This window comes from Mus caroli, chromosome 15 (assembly GCF_900094665.2).
Source record: "Mus caroli chromosome 15, CAROLI_EIJ_v1.1, whole genome shotgun sequence".
NCBI classification, from domain to species: Eukaryota; Metazoa; Chordata; class Mammalia; order Rodentia; family Muridae; genus Mus; species Mus caroli.
In genome coordinates, this window is record NC_034584.1 from 71547978 (window position 1) to 71566675 (window position 18698).

Here is an 18698-nt window from a genome sequence, read left to right on the forward strand (position 1 = left end):
ATATCACTGAGGTCCACATGGCTCTTGCCACAAATGTCAATTTCTAAGCTTCAAGGTGCTCAGCAGGAACCTATAAATAAGCAAGAGAAAGCCTACTTTACAACTGTTTTCAAGGTGGAGCCTGGATTCTCAAGCTGCCCAACAAAACATTCAGGACTGAACTTCCATTATAGTTAGCATCCAATAGAAATAAAAGCTCAGCCTGGAAGGCAGGTCTTGCCTGGTTGCCATAGTAATCTCCAGTGAGTTGCTTAGAGCTGAGAGCTTTTCTTGGGCCTGGGATGTAGGCTCCAGGTACCTCCTGGGAACCTTGGAGGGTAGCAGGGAGTAGACAGGGAGGACGGGGGTGGGGTGGGGGTGGAGGGGTGGGGGCAGACCGGGCGTGCTAAGAGTGGATAGAGTGGTGTCCACTGGAAGACAGGGTTCCTGCAGAGGTGCTACTCTAAGAGGACCAGAGAGCAAGTCCAAAGGCTAGGAAGGCTGCTGCAGAGGCTGATCAGGGGTTAAGAGCAATGGCTGCTTTTCCAGAGGTTCTACTTCCAACTTTCCCACAGCAGCTCCTACCCATCAGTACCCCAGAGAGAAGCACAGACATACATGAAGACAAATGCCATCACATACAATAAGATTTATAGTTTATTAAAGATTAGAGGAAATGTGTGAGTCAGAGATGAGCAGTTGCTTTACCGGGAGACATAAAGGAGGGTACAGGCAAATAGGGAGAAAAGTTCGAGGTTACAGGGGGCAAAGGAAGGATTCAAGGAGTCATGTGATTAGCAGGGTGAGAGGTGTATGGGTGAAAGGTGAAGAAGTCACAGGGAGAGGTACGGGACTCTTAGACAGCATGGTCACAGACACTGGAAGCCACGGGGCTGAGAGTTTTAGAAGGGAATGGAGAATTTTTAAGGAAGGTTTTATGAAAAGTGATCATGAGTCTTATTTGGTATTTTTCATGAATATATGTGTGCCTGGGTGTGTGCGTGCATGTGTGTGCATGCATGTGTGTGTGTGTGTGTATGTGTGTGTGTGTGTATGCTCCTATGAAGGCCAGCACCTAAAGCTTACTCTTTCTAAACTGGCTGTGCACCAAGTTCCTGGGATCCAGCCTCTCTCTCCTTACACTGCCAAGCTTACAGGCATGTGCCAACACACCCAGAGTTCTCCTGGGCCCTGGGGATCTGAACTCAGATCCTCATACCTGTGTGATGGACACTTTACCATGAGCCATGATTTGTTTGGTCTGGTTTGGCAGTTTGATGTTTGCTTGTTTGTTTTTAAGGAAGTGTTGGAGTAGCTCAAGATGGCTTCCTTCAGGCTGCATAGCTGAGCCCTCTTTGAGCCCTCCTGCCTGGGCTTCACCACCATAGCCAGCTTTATTGATTCTATTCCCTTGGTTTAAGGTTTTTGAGACATGGCCTCATTTATTTCATTATTACTTGGAACTCACAATACTGCAGCCTTTCTCTGCCTTCAGAATGCTGGATGGACCAACATGCCCTTAAGGATCTCTCCCTCTCCCTCCCTCCCTCCTTTCTAACCTCACCCCTTCCATCCCTCACTCACTTCTGCCCTTGCCCCATCCCTTTCTGCTTCCCTTTCTGAGACACATTCTCACTGTCTAACGCTGGTTGGAGTTTAGTGTTGACCAGGCTGGGCTGCAACTCTAAGAGATCTACCTGTCTCTGCCTCCTGAGTGCTAGGATGAAAGGCATTTGTCACCATGCCCAAAGAGAGTCTTATTTTTAGGGTGTTTTATAGGGGCAAAAAGGAAGCTTTGAGGTGGCGACAGTGTTTAGAGAACAAGACGTTATCAGATGCCATTTGACGTTTTAGAGAGAAACTTCACCAGAGTGTGGGGGATTTTTGAGGCCATAGAACAGCAGGTGACACTGAAGCAATGATAAAGGGGGACAGAGAGAGAGAGGGAGTACGGGGACTTGGGAGAAGGAGCGATGATAGAGTGTGGAAGGTGGAAAGTCTGATGGACAGGGGATTGGAGAGAATGATAAGATTAGAGGGGACATCATGGCAGACAGAGCCAGTGAGAATGTTAAAGGCACTCAGTGATGATGTTAGATGAGCCAAGTAGAAATGTGTGAGTGTGAAAAAGGAGAAGTACCAGGAGCGGGAGGGATAGCTCACTGTGAAAGAGCTAGGGCTGCTCTTCCAGGGGAACCCAGTTCAGCACTCTCAGGTCAGGCAGGTCACAACCACCAGCTCCAGGACATCCAGGGTCCCTTCTGACTTTCTTGTGTACTACACACACACACACACACACACACAGAGAGAGAGAGAGAGAGAGAGAGAGAGAGAGAGAGAGAGAGAGAGAGAAATAAAAATAAAATTAATCTTCATCCATTTTTATTTATTTTATTTTATTTTATTTTTTATGTATGAGTGTTTTTCCTGCATGTATGTCTCTGCACCATGTGCATGGGGGCCAGAAGAGGGCGTCAGATGTTCTTGGCCTGGGATGATTGTGAGATTCCATGTGAGTGCTGGGAATCAAACCAGAATCTTCTGGAAAGCAGCCAGTGCTCTGGCCACTCAGCCATCTCTTTGTGAGGGCTAAAGTCAACCTGTAGGCCCCACTTGCTCAAGAGCCACATTTCCTTGCATGTTTACATGGTGTAATTTTTCACCATGCCAAAAAACATATTGCTTTTACCTTGTTAGTGACTGGAACCTATGGCAAGAACTAACTCTACAAATTTGTCCTCAGACTTCCACCACAGATGTACTGTGGTATGTGCAGTCATATACACACACTCATAATAATTTTAAAGAATTTTAAAATAAAAATTAATGTCTGGTAGTCTGCATACCAAAAAGATATATGGGCCAAGCTTCCTGCCTTTTATTCTCCACTCAGACATAAGCACTGTCATTGAAACCAAGCATCAGGCACAGGCCTCTCCTGCCAGAGCTTGGGAGGCTGAGACAGAAAGATTACAAGTTCTAGCCCAGCCTGACCTACATAGACACTTTCTCAACAAAATAAAATAAAGGAGGCTGGGGAATGCTCCGTTGTTAAGAATTAGCTCCTCTTTCAGAGACTACCTGTTTGATTCCCATCACCCAGAAGGCAGCTCACAACCCTGTGTAACTACAATTTCAGGGCATCTGACACCCTTTGCTGGCTTCTGCAGATACTGTTAATTCTGGGATTCACCAGAAAGCCCAACTCCACCATTTTGGGCCAAATTTAAAGCAATCATTTATTAAATAGTAATTATTAACAAAGAGGTAGACTTTAGCCGGGACCATTGCCCCCTGAATTTCACAGCTAAAATGGCTTCAAGCCACTTGTTGCAGGGGCATATAAGGACAAACCGAAAGGATGCTGTTTTCCCATGAGGCTTTGTTATTTCCCAAGAAGTACAATTCCCAGCATCCCAGGAAGTGACCTGGTTCCTGAGCAGGTGAGATTTACATGTTAATTTTAGGAGTCACCTTTCTCCCAGGAGTTGCACATCAGGCCAAAGCTTTGACATTGGATGGGCGTTTGTTTATTTCTGGATCTAATAACCATCAGACTTACTATCTAGAATGAGCCGGGAAATGCAAAGGGCCTCTAGGTATTTATTTTATTTCAGTTCCCCCACCCTTTTTAAAAATTTTTTTATCATAGCCAGACTATAGTCTCAAATGGTTTGTTTAGGAAAATAATTTCTTAAATCCATATGTAACAATTTTTGCATAGAGCAGGTCAAGTTTCTTATATTGTAGAACTCTTTTGCTTAATCTATCAATTGACAAGTGTGGGCCCATTTCTGGTGTGTCAGTTGGTTTACAGGTAGCTATTTGTCCTTATGCCAGGAGGTTTCCTTTTGTCTCAGTCTATAATCCTGTTTTGTGGGACAATGGACAATTTGTTCTTTTTATAACTACTCTCATTAAACTGACATTAATATGTTGTTATCAGGGCCCAGAAAGAGTGAATGGTAAGTCAGCTGCTGTGCAATGAGGGAGTTATTAGAAGCATGTCGTTAGCTGACCCAACTGAAAGATGGTAAGCAATCACTTTGGCTGGACTGGTTTACATAAGCTTTCAATAAGTTCAGAGCTCAACAGTTTGCAGTCTGCAGGTGATTCCTGGGTGGAGTCTGCTATGCAAGTAAAATTCTGTTGAGACAAATCTGTTGAGACAAATATAGACTAGGAACAGAAGTTGAATTTTTCTGGGAACTGTGGAAAGTGAGGAATTCTAAGACCAAGAGAAAATCCCATTTTCAGGAACAGGAAAATGTACTTATCTGGTCCATTGGACCTGTGAGTCCAAGTCTAAGAGTTCTTGAGTTCCCTGAAGCTTACAAGAATTTTTAGTTTACAAGAGAAGGTATACTAGTACAACCATTGTATTAAAATCCATATTGTAGAAAAAGCAGTTAACACGTGTCTGTAAGAGAGCCTTTGAATCTGAACAAAGCTATAGAACATGTTTCTTTAGTGAAGTTACATCTAAAATATCTGTCTAATTTTTAACATGGAGCCTGTGATCAAGGTAAACCTGTTCATCCTCTTTTAAGAAGAGATGTCGTAGCATTGATTAGTTAATGAACTGAATGGTGAACTAATATGGTGGTTGATCACCTTGGGGTAAGGGAGCTCGCTGTTTATTGTTCCCTAGCTGACAAGCTACAGTTAACACCTAGTAGAAAAGTTCAGAGAGTGTAGGAGTCACAGCAAAAGCTTGGAACAAACAGAAAAAAGGCAAAAATATAAGAATCTCTTTCCATTTTCCTATGGGCTCACAAGATTGTACAGACTCCGAATAATGGTAGGTGACAGGAGCTATGCAGGAAAGGCTATGGCAAACACGGGAGTTTTCTGGGGATGGCTCACCATTTTTTGCATGGTTGTGGTAGGTATGATCTGAGAGGCATGGACTCCGCAGACTTCATCCCAGGACTGCTTCTCGCTGCTCATATGCCTTTCCCTGCCACTATAACATAGCCTAATGATGCCTGGACATCAGGTCCCACTATTGTAAAGATTTTCCACAGAATCAATATGAAGATGTACTTTCATGTAGTATTGCTGTTTAGACAAATTGATGATTTCATAGATCCTGATAATTATCTTATAGAAATCTTGAATTCATTCAAGTAATATAAAGAGCTCCTCGTGGAATAAAAAGCTGCAAATAGAGTTCTGTAGCATGAGCAAATTACAGTAGGAGAAGAAAATAGACTTGGAACAAAAATTACGATCAAGGGAAACATTCCTTCTAGGTTACAAATGAAGCCACTAATCTCAATAACAAATGGTTATAAACTGGAAATAGGCAATTTATTGTAGGTGCAAGGGTAGAAAGGAAAATGTTGAGTGGTTTATTCAAATCTTCAAAATAATAAGACACAAGGTACAAGGAACAAAATGAGACAGAAGATATAGATGTGTCTCTTGAAAACAAAAACCTTGCTGTTTGTGACATACACACTATTGCTTTAAACTTTTAATGAACTTGAGGAGCTAGAAAATAGATAGGAATGTTTAGGCATGTACTAGTCTTGATGGAAAGACATGTAAACAATTCTGCTATAACTCCTTAAACATTATTGACCTATGACAAGAACTGTGGTTCTGAATTTCGCCCCACCGTTGAGGTGTGAGAACACCCCTGGGCAGATGAAGTTCTCTAGACTGCATCTACCCCGCACCACGGCAGGGTGCTGGGCTCAAGGGAAACCCTGATATACAGCTCAAGGGGTGAGAAAACACAGCCTAAGATGTGGGCCTCAGCCTGAGTGAGAGCTGGCCAAGGCCAAAGCTGGGGTCACCTGACTCATGTGCATTCAGTCACCGCTGGAAACAGTGCAGAGCAGTCTGGAACACAGGGTTGGAGGTCCACAGGCCTGTGATGAGGAGCCAAGGGCTGGCGGTTCCCAAACTCCTGAACATCCAAACATCACTGAGTCACTGGGAGTTGGGAATGACTTTGGGGATGGGAGGGGACATGAGCTGAGGATAATGAGCCCTGAGTCAGGTGGGAATGAATAACTCTGGCTTAGCTCATTGGCGGCCAGTCCTAGAGCACTGAGGGTCCTTCTCTGACTTACTTGGTGTGACATTTGTTCATATCTCCCCAGGAAGACTCACAAAACAATTTGAAACTCTCAGGACATGGTCAGGTGAAGCAGTTCTGGGATCATCATGCCAAGGGATGGGTAATTGACACACACTCTGTGGTTCAAACATTTCAGGAAACCTTACCCCATTATACAAGGCAAAGAGCTGGAGAAACATGTGGACAGTTGACAGCGGTGGCAGTTTCTCACGGGGGACCCAGCCAGACGGATCTTTCTATGTCCACTGTCCTCAAGGCCAGTTGGGGACTGGGCAATGATCTTGTGGTATTTGAGGCGTCGTGACTCATCTTAGGCTTCAGGGAAAATGCAGGGATGAAAATCACATTCTCCAAACCATTGGAAATTTGAGCATTTCTCTCCCTTTGGAGAGGAAGACTGATTGTTTTTTTAGATTTATTGATTTATTTAATGTATATGAGAACACTGTAGCTATACAGATAATTTAAGCCTGTTGGTTACAAAAAGGGGGAACTGGGGAAGGCCCTGGGGAAGAAAGGGGGAATAAATAGCCCACGTCCGGCCAGTGTTCCTGTGCTCTGGGCAGGCAGACGCGGGGAGAGCTGCTGGACTCTTTCCACTTGGCCCGGGGTGAGCATCTAAGCCTCTGACCCCACTTGGCGGAAGGTTGGACAAGGGGCATCCCCCGACCAGGGACCCGGAGGCTACACCCTGTTGCCCCAGGATTATAGGAGAGAGGGAGAAGGGAAGAGGTTCCCAACACTGACCAGAGTGTGCAGCGAATCTTGATGGAGCAGAGACTCTCTATGGTTTAAGAGCTTTATTATAGAAATGCAGGAAGAAAGAGAGAAGCAAGAGAGAGAGAGAGAGAGAGAGAGAGAGAGAGAAAGGAAGAGAGATAAAGAGGGAGAGAGGAGAGGAGAAGAGGAGAGAAGAAGACAAAGAGAAAGGAAAGAGAAGAGAGAAGTGAGAGAAGTGAGAGGTAAGAGGACAAAGGAGTGAGAGCATAAGAAGAGAGGGAGGTGAGGGCTGAACAGCCCTTTTTATGGTCTTCACTGTTGCTAGGTAACTGGGGAGGAGTTTAGCCTGAAGGTCAGAAGCTTGGGCCATTGTCTATGTGACCATGCTTCTCTTGTAGGAGCTGTGGGAGGTAGTAACTTAGGCAGTGGTCAAAGTTCCAGGAACATGAGGGACTGCCTACCGTGTCACGAAGGTTAATTATTACCATCGGGGTTCAGACCTAAGCTCAATTGGATACCAGCCTGCAATTCCCCACATGAGCCTTCATCTGGTTGTTGGGAATTGATTTTTAGGACCTCTGCTCACTCAGGTCAACTCCGTACACTGTAGCTGTCTAATGCTGAGCCATCTCACCAGACAGAAGACTGATTTAGAATGGAAAATAAAATAAAATAAACAACCAAACAAATAAACAGGAATCACACCTGGCTATAACCCCAGAATATCATGCTTAAGGTTAGTTTTCTCATTTGCAAGCAAGGAAGCAAACGGTTTCCTAAAAGGACTGTCCCTGAAGCATCTACAATCTTCTTAAGACAAAATATTGCAAACAATTCTTTCTTTAATTTCTCAGATCTATTTACTATTCACATTTTATGGGTCCGGGTGTTTTGCCTGCATGTACGTATATGCACTGTGTGTATGCCTGGTTTCCCAGCAGGCCAGACGAGGTTGGTGCATTCTCTGAAACAGAGTTAAGGATGGCTGTTAGCCAACTTGTGGTGCTGGGTGTTGAACTCTGCTCTTTGACAAGAACAGCAGTGGTGAAGAGCAGCTTCTTTAATCTCTTAACCTCTGAGCCATCTCTCCAGCCCCATTTTACTATCATCTTTATCAGAGAAGTTTGGATTTTGAAAAATATTACATTTACTCCATTATGTTTATAGTGGCTTTGTTCATAATAGCCAGAAACTAGAAACAACCACATCTCCCTGAACCAAAGAACAAGTAAGCAAAATGTGGTACATTTACTCATGGAATTTTACTCAGCTGTTAGAAAAAAAAATGACATTGTGAAACTTGCAGACAAATGGATAGAACTAGAAAAAAATCATTCTGAGCAAGGCAATCCAGACTCAGAAAGACAAACATGATGTGTGCTCACTTATAAGTGGATATTAGCTGTTAGGGATAATCACAATACAATGCACCGACCCAAAGAGGCTAAGTAACTAGGAGGGCTATAGGGGAGACACATGAGTCTCCCAGGGAATGGGAAGTAGAATAGATTTGTGGTCAGATGTCGGAAAAGGTTGAGAAGGGAACAGGATAGATCAAGTCAGGGACTGAGCTGCAGAGGGAGAGAGCCCTATAATTTTAGGGTGGGGATTCAGGGCATGATGTGAAAACCTAGAGTAAAGGAAACTTCCTGGACCCTATGATAGTGGTCCTAGGGAGGACTCCTGTTCATGCAGGACAAGGAGTCTGAAACCAGTTAACTTCTGTAACCAGGCAATCTCCCACTGGTGGGATTGGGGTACCAATCCAGCCACAAAACGTCTAACCCAAAACCTGCTACTGGGCAATAGTGGCTTGTGAGTATGGTAAACTGGTCTACCTTAAAGCTCAAGCTACCAGAGGGAGCCCAGGATAGCTCAGAGACCTAGGGTAGAACCAGGTATGACTGATTTTAAAAAAAAGTCAGTGAACTGATGTCTAATGATATTCTGCTATACTCATGACTTGGTACCTCAATCATCATCAGAGAGACTTCCTCCAGCAGCTGATGGGAGCAGATGCAGAGATTCACACGAAAACATTGAGAGGAGCTTAAGCAATCCCACAGAAGAGAGAGAAGGGGGAGGGGAAGAATTGGAGGAACCAAAGGGGTCTAGGCTATCAGAAGAACATGGCCCACAGTATCAACTCAGCAGGGTCCATAGGGACTCGAGGAGTCTGAAGAAGCAACCTCAGAGTCTATGTGAGACTGGGGTAGGAGCTCTGCATACATGCTGTGCTTGTTTAGCTTGGAGTTTGGGGGACTCCTACAGTGTGGATGGGGGTGTCTCTGACTCTTCCCTGACCATGGGACCCTTTTCCTTCTATTCAATTAACTTGTCTAGCCTTGGTATGCTTATGCCTACTCTTATGCATCATGTTAAACCACGTTCAGTTTCTATCACTGGGGTCCTGCTCTTTTCTGAAGGGAAACAGAGGACGAGTGTATCTGGGGGAGAGGGGAGGTTGGGAGGGGAGTTGAGTGCAGAGGAGAAAGGGGAACATCCAAATGTGTTGTATGAGAAAAATAAAGTTTAAAAGAAAAAAATAGAGAGTTTTGAAGCTGTGGTAAAATCCCCATAAGGCTGCCTCCTGTGGCCACTGTGGTGTATGTGGCTCAGCAGAATTTCTGTTTGTGAGCAACCTCTCACCATCTAGATCAGAACTCTTTCTATCTTGTGAACTGACATTGAATGCTTCTGGGGAACTCATCTCTACAACCTCTGGGGACACCACTGGCTTCTGCTTCGTGGGATCTTACTTCTCCATAGTCCTCACGAAGGAGGAATGCAGGGTTTGTCCTTCCACATCCAGCTGATTTAATTTACTAATGTCCCCAGCATCCTCAGGTTGTGTGGGGGTCAGAACTTCCAGTCTATTTTATTGCTGAGACATACCCAGGCTGTTCCTTTGACTGTTCTCAATGAAGTGGCTAGGAATGTGGAGAACAGACATCTACCTGTGTCTCTGTTTTCACTTTTTTATGTATTTACTCAGGTTTGTTGGCTGGATCACAGCACATTTGTATATCTGAGATGACTCTCTACACTGGCTGCAGGAGGCATGTGTGGTGGATTTCAAGACTCTGCTGAGACATAACAGTGACAACTGCCAACTTTCTCATGTCTCCTAACTCAGGGGTATAGGTGGGTAGACCAGTTGTACCTTTAACACATGCTGCGTGTGGTTTTCATAACCTATCTCTATCTAACTGCCTCTTCCCACCCCCTCAAGAATCTGTTGAACACGATGCTGCATCGTCTCTCTGGCTTAACTTTGTTGGCAACTTCTGCAATCATCAGCAGAAAGTCCTTGGTGTGATTTCCAGTGTTTCTGATTAAACACATATCCCATTTTAAACTGCCATCCCAAGCTACTTGTTCATACAGCAAATGTGCGTGATGTTTCCGATGATTATACATGCAGCAAACAATGACAAAGTTATCTGTGTTTCAGCACAAAATATTATACTCATAGGTTAGATTCTGTCATCTTTACATGGAACCTTCTTGAAACTGACCATTGTAATCTAGGGCATGACTTTTTCCCTAATGAGCAAAGACAGGTGGCCAGATGTTGATTATCTTGGAGCAGTGCCTGTCCTTCCACACCCACAGTGTCACCTAGGGCTGTCAACACAGCTTGGTTACTCTCTTCTCTGTGCTTTGCAGTCCTGGAAGTTTTTTCTATTCTGGTCACATAGACAATTTCAGAAGCCACCAAGTGTCATGCTTGATTGGAAGATCTCAGCCCCTAGAAAAGGGAGATGAGCTGACAGGTGAGTATCATCCTGGAACCAATCCTCCTCTCCCATGAGTGGACTGTGACTGGGTGGCCACAATGGTCACTCCTTGGCTGCTGACCCCTCCACTAGGAGATGCCAGAATGCACACAAGTCCTCCTGAAGCTCCTTCAGCTAGTGCTTCACACTGCACCAGGGTCACATTTCTTAGGCTTAAATGGCCTCTAGATCATCCTCAACTCTTATGTGATAGCACCTGAGAGGCCTTGCTTCTCATGCCACTGGTCAAGCTGAGCTGTGCTAGAGCAAATCTTAAGGATGTCCAGGTGGGAAGGGCTCTGTTCATGAACCTCGGGTAGAGACACCCTACTCCACTAACCATGTGAGTCTGCAGCTCCAAACTGCTGCCCAGGGACTGTTCAAGAGTCTATGAATATTCCAGTCTATTCTGCACTCTGCAGAGGATCCACATCACCACTAGTCTACAGCTCATGTGGATCCTTTCACATCCCTGCATCTCACTGTGATGTTCTCTGTCTAAAGTCACGCTAATAAAGGGACAGAGAGCAAAGGAATTGATCAGAAGAAACACTGTCAACAATCACTGTAAACCAGAAAACATGATCACTCATATTTGTAGGGGAAGTCAAATAGCCTCTAGGGGGGCCAAGATAATCTCTTTGTTTTTAGTGTCCTTTTCTCTGAGAAGAGAAGCCATATATATAAACTATAGATCTAACTGTAAACATCTGAATCTTGTTCACACTGATCAGTTCTGCTCTCTGGGTTGATGAACCTGGTTTGGCCTAAAAACATTTCAGTTGAAGTAACTACTCCAGCCTCCATTAACCTGGTTATACCTTTCACCTCAACAGTCATGCATGAATACTTGTATGTTACTATCAGTATTGGAGATGATGGGGTGCTGACCTTGAAGGTCGTCCAGGAGCAGGACTGGTGCTGATTACATGGGTATTAGACAGCCAGTGTTCTGAGGTTCCTTGGAGGAGTGCCTAACTTTAGTGTGGGGTGCTGTGGGTGTAAGATCCTCACCCAGAGCTAACTTGGTTTTGTTGTTTTGTTTGCTTATTAGATAAATGGTAGACACCTCAGCCCTAGACAGGTGGGCCAACCTTTGGCTACAGGACCCAATTGTTTAAATAGATATGGCACAGGGCATTTCCATGGCCCCAGAGTTTGGGTAAAAATCCCTTTTATAATGTGTTTTGTTTCGTGAACAAACAGATGAAAAGGTTTGGAGACAACTGGAAGTGCTAGGGTTGGCACTGAAGTCAGAGCTNTTTTGAAGTCAGAGCCTCAAATGCTTTTTATTTAATGTCAGTCTGGATTAGGGGCTTGCTGACAACTCCTCTGTTGTGCTGATGTCTTGCCATTTCTGCAAACTCTGACACCCAGAGGCAGCAATACGGAGCCACACCTAGGAACTCGTGGACAAACTTGTCTTTGGAGTTGGGATCTGAAGGATGGCTTCTGAATCAGGCTCCTCTGTCCTCCCCTCAGCTGGGAGCCAAGATAGGGAGCCTCTGGGTGTACAAAGCTGGGTTTTCTTAGCTGATATTCTGTCCCCAAGGTCTGTAACTCTTGCAGCAGTCCTTCAGTGGCCCTTTTACCACTTATTTTAGTTTTAGAGGCTAGGGGCAGTTCATTTACATATGGTAAGAGTGTGATCCCAGAATGGCAGGCAGGAGGTCAGAATGTAGTGTCTCATCAACCAGGATTAGAGAATTTTTAAATCTCTCATGCAACCTGGTCTGGGTAAATTGCCTGCTGTAACCTCCCTCTGGCCCTGACCCTGTGAAAACACAGATGGTTTTTGTTCACCTCTGCCCATGGGAGGCTGAAGAACGCAGCTTTCAGGAGCCAGGCAGAGCACACCTGCTCCTCTGGAAGAATCAAACTCATGAGAATCAGAGGTCCCAGGTTTCTTCACAGGCAGGAGAGGAGTGTTCTAGAGTGACTGGAAGAGCATCAAACTTTTGGAGGGTATGGTTAAGTTCATCTGCATCGCATCATCTGAGAAGGTGAAGGTGCTTTCACTTTATTCCAAAGGTCTTGACCCACAACCAGTTTTCTATTTTCAACCCCATTTACCTACCTGCAGTCACTATAATCTTTTTATGCCTTTATAGATTTCTAAATTTACAACTATTTCCTACTCTCTGGGTCCAACTGGGTGACAATGGGATCTTGCAGAAGCTATTTTCAATCTTTCTAAAAAGGACCCAGCAAAATTCTTTAAAGTCTCCTTGATCAGTCAGTGTTGGACAAAAGGGAAAATCCATCTGTCCAGGCTGCATGGCCCAGGGAGGTTTTTCTACATTTTTGGAGAATAGGAAGTTTTGAGTTTTCCAATTATGCAGGTCACTTGTTGGGAAGGTCACACCAATTCTGAAACAGGAAGAAGCAGAACTCCCTCTTTTGACCAAGGGAAATTTTCCCATTCCCAGGGGCTGCTTAGAGAAGATGGTGGGGCAGGGGAGCAGAGGCAGTGTGTGGCTTGGGAAGTATTTCTCCTCCCTGTGTGCATGCTGCTCAGATGGCAAACCCCACCACTCCCCCATGTATAAGAGTCACATCCCCTCCCAACCTCTACCCAGGGACTGGGTCTGACTCAGCCCATGAATGGGAGGCAAACAACAAAGCAAGCATGCGTTCTGGAAGTGGGAAAGGCAAAGGTTTTGAGAATTTCTCTGGAGGACCTGGATGACCAAAAACATTCAAGTCCCTGACAAGGGGACACATGTCGTAAGGTTGGAGGTGAGATGGGTCTCACACCAGAGAAAGCCATTTGTCAGTACAGGGAAGCAGAACTGACAGAAACACACAGAGAGAGACACACAGAGAGGCACACAGTAAAGACAACAAAAGCTGGCCACCAGAGATTCATGCACCTGAACAGAAAAGAGAAGTCTGGTGACCTCTCACCCAGATCCTCGACACTGGATCAGTTGCTATATCCAGCTAGTATGTCCTTAACAGAAGGAGACTTGACCAGGCTTACCTCCAGAGGTGACAGACCAGGTGACTTTCTAATTTTGTTTCCTTGTAGTGTGGAGGTATCAGACCCCCCCCCCCACTGAAGAATTAGGCAGGAGTTGATTAAATGAACTGAAATGTCTCAGGTTGCATCCCCTAGGAGTTCCTTGGATAATACACTCTTTTCTTCTCTGGGGACTTGTAGAAATGTTATGGAATAGTCACCAGAGGAAACTACTTACACATGGTTTCCATTGCTGCAAAGAGACACCATGACCAAGACAACATTTATAAAGGACATTTATTCAGAGCTGGCTTACTGGTTCTGAGGTTCAGATCATTACCATCATGGTGAGAAGCATGGCAGCATGCAGGCAGGCATTGCACTGGAAGAGCTAAGAGTTCTACATCTTGTTCTTAAGGCAAACAAGAGAAGACTGCCTTCTAGGCAGCTAGGAGAAGGGTCTCAAAGCCCACCCCCCCACTGACATACATACTCCAACAAGGTGACCCTCCTAATAGTGCCACTCCCTGGGCCAAGCATATACAAACCATCACATTCCTCTCCCTGGCCCCCATAGTCTTCTTTAAACACATGAGTCTACGGGGCCCATAACTAACCATATCATAATAAAAAATATATTTAGTCTTCCTTTGAAAGTGTCCATAGTAAAAGTGCAAAGCTCAAAGATTCTTCTGAGATTCATCCAATCACCTAACTTTCAAAGAACAGATCCATACCTCCAACATCACAGGAAATACATCACCATGTCAAAAGAGCATAGTGAGGAAAGCCTGGACCAAATCAAGACAGAGAGCCAGCCGGGCAAACTCTAATCTCTGAATCTCCATGCCCTGTGTCAAAGTTCTCCTCAGGTCTCCAGATGCTCTCACCCTTGTGGACTGCTGTGGGCAGAGCTGGCATTCAACAACAACAGATTTCTTTCCCCTGGGCTGATTCCACTCCTGCTTAGTAGCTTTCTTTGGCAGATTTCCCCCAGCTCTGACATCTCTAAAAACTCAGGGTATGCAAGGTAACTCAAACATTACAACTTTTTGTTCCAATGTGTGATATCCACACATGATCTTCTGGGCTCCTCCAAAGCCTGGCATCACTTCTCCAGCTCTGCCCTCTGTAGCACTCTAAGCTCTGGTTGATCCACTCCACTGCGGCTGCTGTTCTTGGTGATGATCCCACAGTATTGGCATCTTCAATACACGGGGCTCTTCTGCTGCAACTGGGCTTCACCAAAAGTCCCTCATAGGTTCTTTTCATGCTGCCAGCCTTCAACTTCTTTCCATGACCTCTTCAGCCCTGGACCATCAACTGGGACTGAGGCTACACCTTCACCAATGGCCCCCCTGGCCTCTCACCATGCCAAGCCTCAGCTGTTCTTCATGACCCCTTCATGCCTTCAAAACCAGTACCACCTGGGTGATTCTTATACACTACCAAGTTCAGCTGCAGCCTGAGGTACAACCTTGGCTGTCTCTGGAACACAGCTTCTTTGTGCTCTCAGAAAACACTTCCCAGAAGATTTCACCTCAATGATGCTGGTCTGTTCTTAACCACCGCTAATTTCTTAGCTCCAGCTAACCAGCATCAATAGTCCCAGTAGTCCCTTTTATTCTTGGCTCTAAAGCCAGAGCCACATGGCTGAAGTTGTTGAGTTCTGCTACTTGCTGGAGCTGAAACACAGACCCTCCCACCTACCCGCCTTGTTCTATTACGGCTTTCTGTTTTCCAGCTTTGTCACAGCCTAAGCCTGGCTGTCCTGGAACTTGCTCTGTAGACTGACCTTGAACTCATTAATCTGCTTACCTCTGTCTCCTGGGATTAAAGGCATGTACCACCATGCTGGGACCTAAGCTTTTCATGGACACTATTCCTCAAGATCCAGATCAAAATGTGTCCTCTGGAGTTTCTGGAGTATAGTTCACTCCAGATTAAAATTCCAATTGAATATTATAACTAAGAACAAACAATAGCCAACATGATATAACTATTCATTGGCCAATGGCAAACACATAAACAATAAGCTTAGCTGGGTGGGATCTTGCCCTGAAGTCACCACTGCCTTAGTCTGTTTATCTCCTCAAACACAGGACTTAGCTCCATTGCACTTCCTGGTTTGCTTTTATTACATACACCATACATGTTGCATTTTTCCTTTCTAAGCTTGCTACACTCAATCAGAACGCACTTCATGAGCATAAACCAGAGGACGCAGTCTATGTTGTTCTTTTCTGAGACTTCCTTTGTCAATGCAATTAGACAAAACCTCTTTACCTTCGACATAGTCTGATTCTTAGGATAAGGGCAAAAAGCAGCAATATACCATGAGGACAAGCTTCAGAGTTCAAATTGTCCTTAGCACATATGGCTTCCATATTCCTACTGGGAAGGCCCATTAAGTCCCACTTAAAGCATTCCATGCCATTCAACATCCAAAGCCCCCAAATCCACATTCTCCCAAACAAAAACAAAGTCAGGCCTAGCACAGTAACACCCTACCTCTCATACTGGAAGACCCCCTAAAAGAGACCTTCACTGAAGTCTCGGGATAATAGCAGACCCCCAAGAACTCAGGAGAGACCAAGCTTGATACAAGCCCACGAGGCTTTATTCGGGGAAAGCCAGAGCTCTGGGGACGACTGGTATTCCACAGAGGGGTAGAGGAGTTGACCCCGAGGGGGAAGGGGTCCCAGCTTTTATAGACCCTCAGGGGGGAAAGGAGAAGGAGGGAGTAGGGGATTTGTCAATCTAAACAATATCTATTCTCAAAACATGGTTATAGGAAGGGTACAAGGAAAGAGTCTGGTGCAGGTGCAAGGCAGCATATGCCTCAGGACACCAGCACAGAAGCAATAAAGCTGGCCTTGCAGCCAGGTTGGGGTCAGGCTCTTCCACCCTTTCCATCTTCCCTAAGCACAAGACAGCAGGAGAGATTCCTCAGACGAAACTATAGAGTCTATGGGGGCTCAGCCTGGGTACCAGGATGGCTGAGACTTGGCCAGGACACCTCCTGGAGATGGCTGCTGTTACTCTCTCTATTGAGAGATGGAGAAAACAAAGAGAATGGAGAACAAGGACCAAGCCTCTCTGTTCTTGGAGCCAGGACACCCAAATCTGGCTCTGGGGTGCTGTGACAGAAGCAGAATGGGCACAAGGGCTGTTTCTGAGACACAAGGACCTCAAGGTTTTCTCCCCCAACCTGTCTCTGAACCCCTACTCTGAGTCACACCTTGTGAGGGAACTGAGGCTCCGAAGAGAGTGACTTGACTAGGGTTCTGGGATAGAAACTGACAGGTGGTGACAGCCACCTACGCTCTGGGCTTCACCTGCCCTCTGCTCAACTGTAGAGGATAAGCAGGAAGAACAGGGCCTTCCTGTGTGAACTGGGACACACACCCATAAGCCTGTGTTCTACAGTCAGACATAGCTGCAGGAAGCCGAGTGCACCCTCTGGGACCCCTGCATTACTCTTTCCGACTTTTGAAGTGCTCTCTGCTGCCATCAGACTTTGTTTGCTTGATTTCTGCAGCCTGACTGCAAAGTCAATTCCTTCTTCCCCTTGGCATTAAAACTTAGCTGCCCCTGCTCATGTTTTCCCTGTTTCCTCTGGCTCTGCTTGCTGGATACATGGAGTTAGCTGTGGTCTCACCTGGACACATAAAACACTGGTTGATGTAAGAAAGGGAGCCTCTGGGAAAGGAGCTGTCAGGACATCAGCCTCTAGCAGGAGCTCTGGGAGAAGAGAAAGTCATGTGACCAAGGCGGTGTGGGGATGCTTGGGATTCAAGATGGGATAACAATCAAGGGGACAGAGGTTCATTGCAGACAATGTGACAGAGCCTAACAGAGAAGCTTCACTTTAAGGCCCAGAGAGGAGGTCACTGAGAATACAGTTAAAGTAAAATTGTAAGACAGATCGATGCTATAGATAGAAATTAGAGTACATTAAGCTGGGGACAGAGGGGAGAGTATTAGAGAGAATAAGGACAAAATTCCCCCAGTTTCATATACCATTTTCCCCCAGAAGCTGGGAGTCCTGGCCAGGGCTCAAAGCCAGTGTCATAGTAGGCATGTGATTCTCAATGGCAGAGATAAGGAAAAACATTTGTTCATGAGTTTCTCTTGCATCCATGCCACAGTGTTAGGAGGTAGGGACCAGAGAGGCATGAGAACATATGGCGATGGGGATGGAGTGGCAGGGAGACAGGTAAGTGGTCTGAGATCTAGCTGGGTCTAGCTGATTGCTCTCCGATAAATCCCTGGAACCTTCTGTAGCCCTCAATCCCAAAGGCCTTGCGACTCCCACAGTAGGCCAGCAATTGACAGCATCTGGAATTTAATTCTTTAATTTATCATGTTTCCTGACCCAATGCTACAAGAGAAACACAACAGAGTCTGGAGGCTCTGTAAGAGTGCAGGCCAGGGACAAGTTAGTATCTAGAGGCCATCTTAGTTTTCCAGCCTTGGTAATGGACTGCCACCAAGATCACAGCAGTGATCAAATCTAGTGGGGCCAGCTTCCCCAGAAGAGTGGAACATTCAGGTAGAGAGAGAATGGGGAAGGCAGCAGGTGATGTAGGCATTGGGATTATGATGGGACCTTTCTAGGCCCATCCATGCTTGATTCAGAAACTTAAACTGCCAGGATCCCAGCAGCCAATCAACACTCACCTAAGATAGTAACCTGGAGTTGATTGGCTGGTCCCAGAGGAAGCTGAAACAGGGACATTGACAGGCTTGTGGAGTCAGCAGTGGCAGACAGAAATTGGGGAAGGAGGAGGATGAGAGACCCATGAGAAATAGGGAGGCCAAGAGAGGATGACTGTGGAGTCTCTCAACGAATGGCGAGAGGGACAGTCTGCAACAGGCTTCTGGGGTTGGCGTGGAAAGGCTGAGAGAGATTGGCTTTGGTTCCCAAAGAGGGGCTTGGATGGTTAAGGGGACAAGCAGTCAGTGGTGGGGGTGGGGCAGGGCAGCTGGGGTACCCTAGGCAAGAGGGACCTCTTGGAAGAGAGGCTCAGGGAAAGGAGTGCGGGAACTGATGGACCAATCAGGAAAGTGGAGAAGAGGGAGGCTGTCCGGTGTCCTTGACCCAAGTGAGGGTTTACCCTTGTCTCCGTGTGTGTGTGTGTGTGTGTGTGTGTGTGTGTGTGTG

General features: G+C 45.7%; 1 protein-coding gene and 1 long non-coding RNA gene across 2 annotated transcripts in view; one reads left to right on the top strand and one right to left on the bottom strand.

The window, feature by feature from the left end:
* The first annotated feature begins 3301 nt into the window (after positions 1 to 3301).
* The window catches only part of LOC110310886 (apolipoprotein L3-like), a 21173-nt gene continuing 5776 nt past the window's right edge, over positions 3302 to 18698 (top strand). Inside the window, exons 1-2 of the mRNA XM_021184031.2 lie at positions 3302 to 3422; positions 9786 to 9934. The gene's annotated coding sequence lies outside the window, so the exon portion shown is untranslated. The remainder of the gene's footprint in view (positions 3423 to 9785; positions 9935 to 18698) is intronic.
* LOC110310911 lies at positions 3744 to 6855 on the bottom strand. The gene is made up of 3 exons (XR_002379873.2): positions 6818 to 6855; positions 6217 to 6385; positions 3744 to 5896 (listed from the first exon to the last, which is right to left on the bottom strand). It is a non-coding gene; the product is annotated as an uncharacterized LOC110310911 (long non-coding RNA).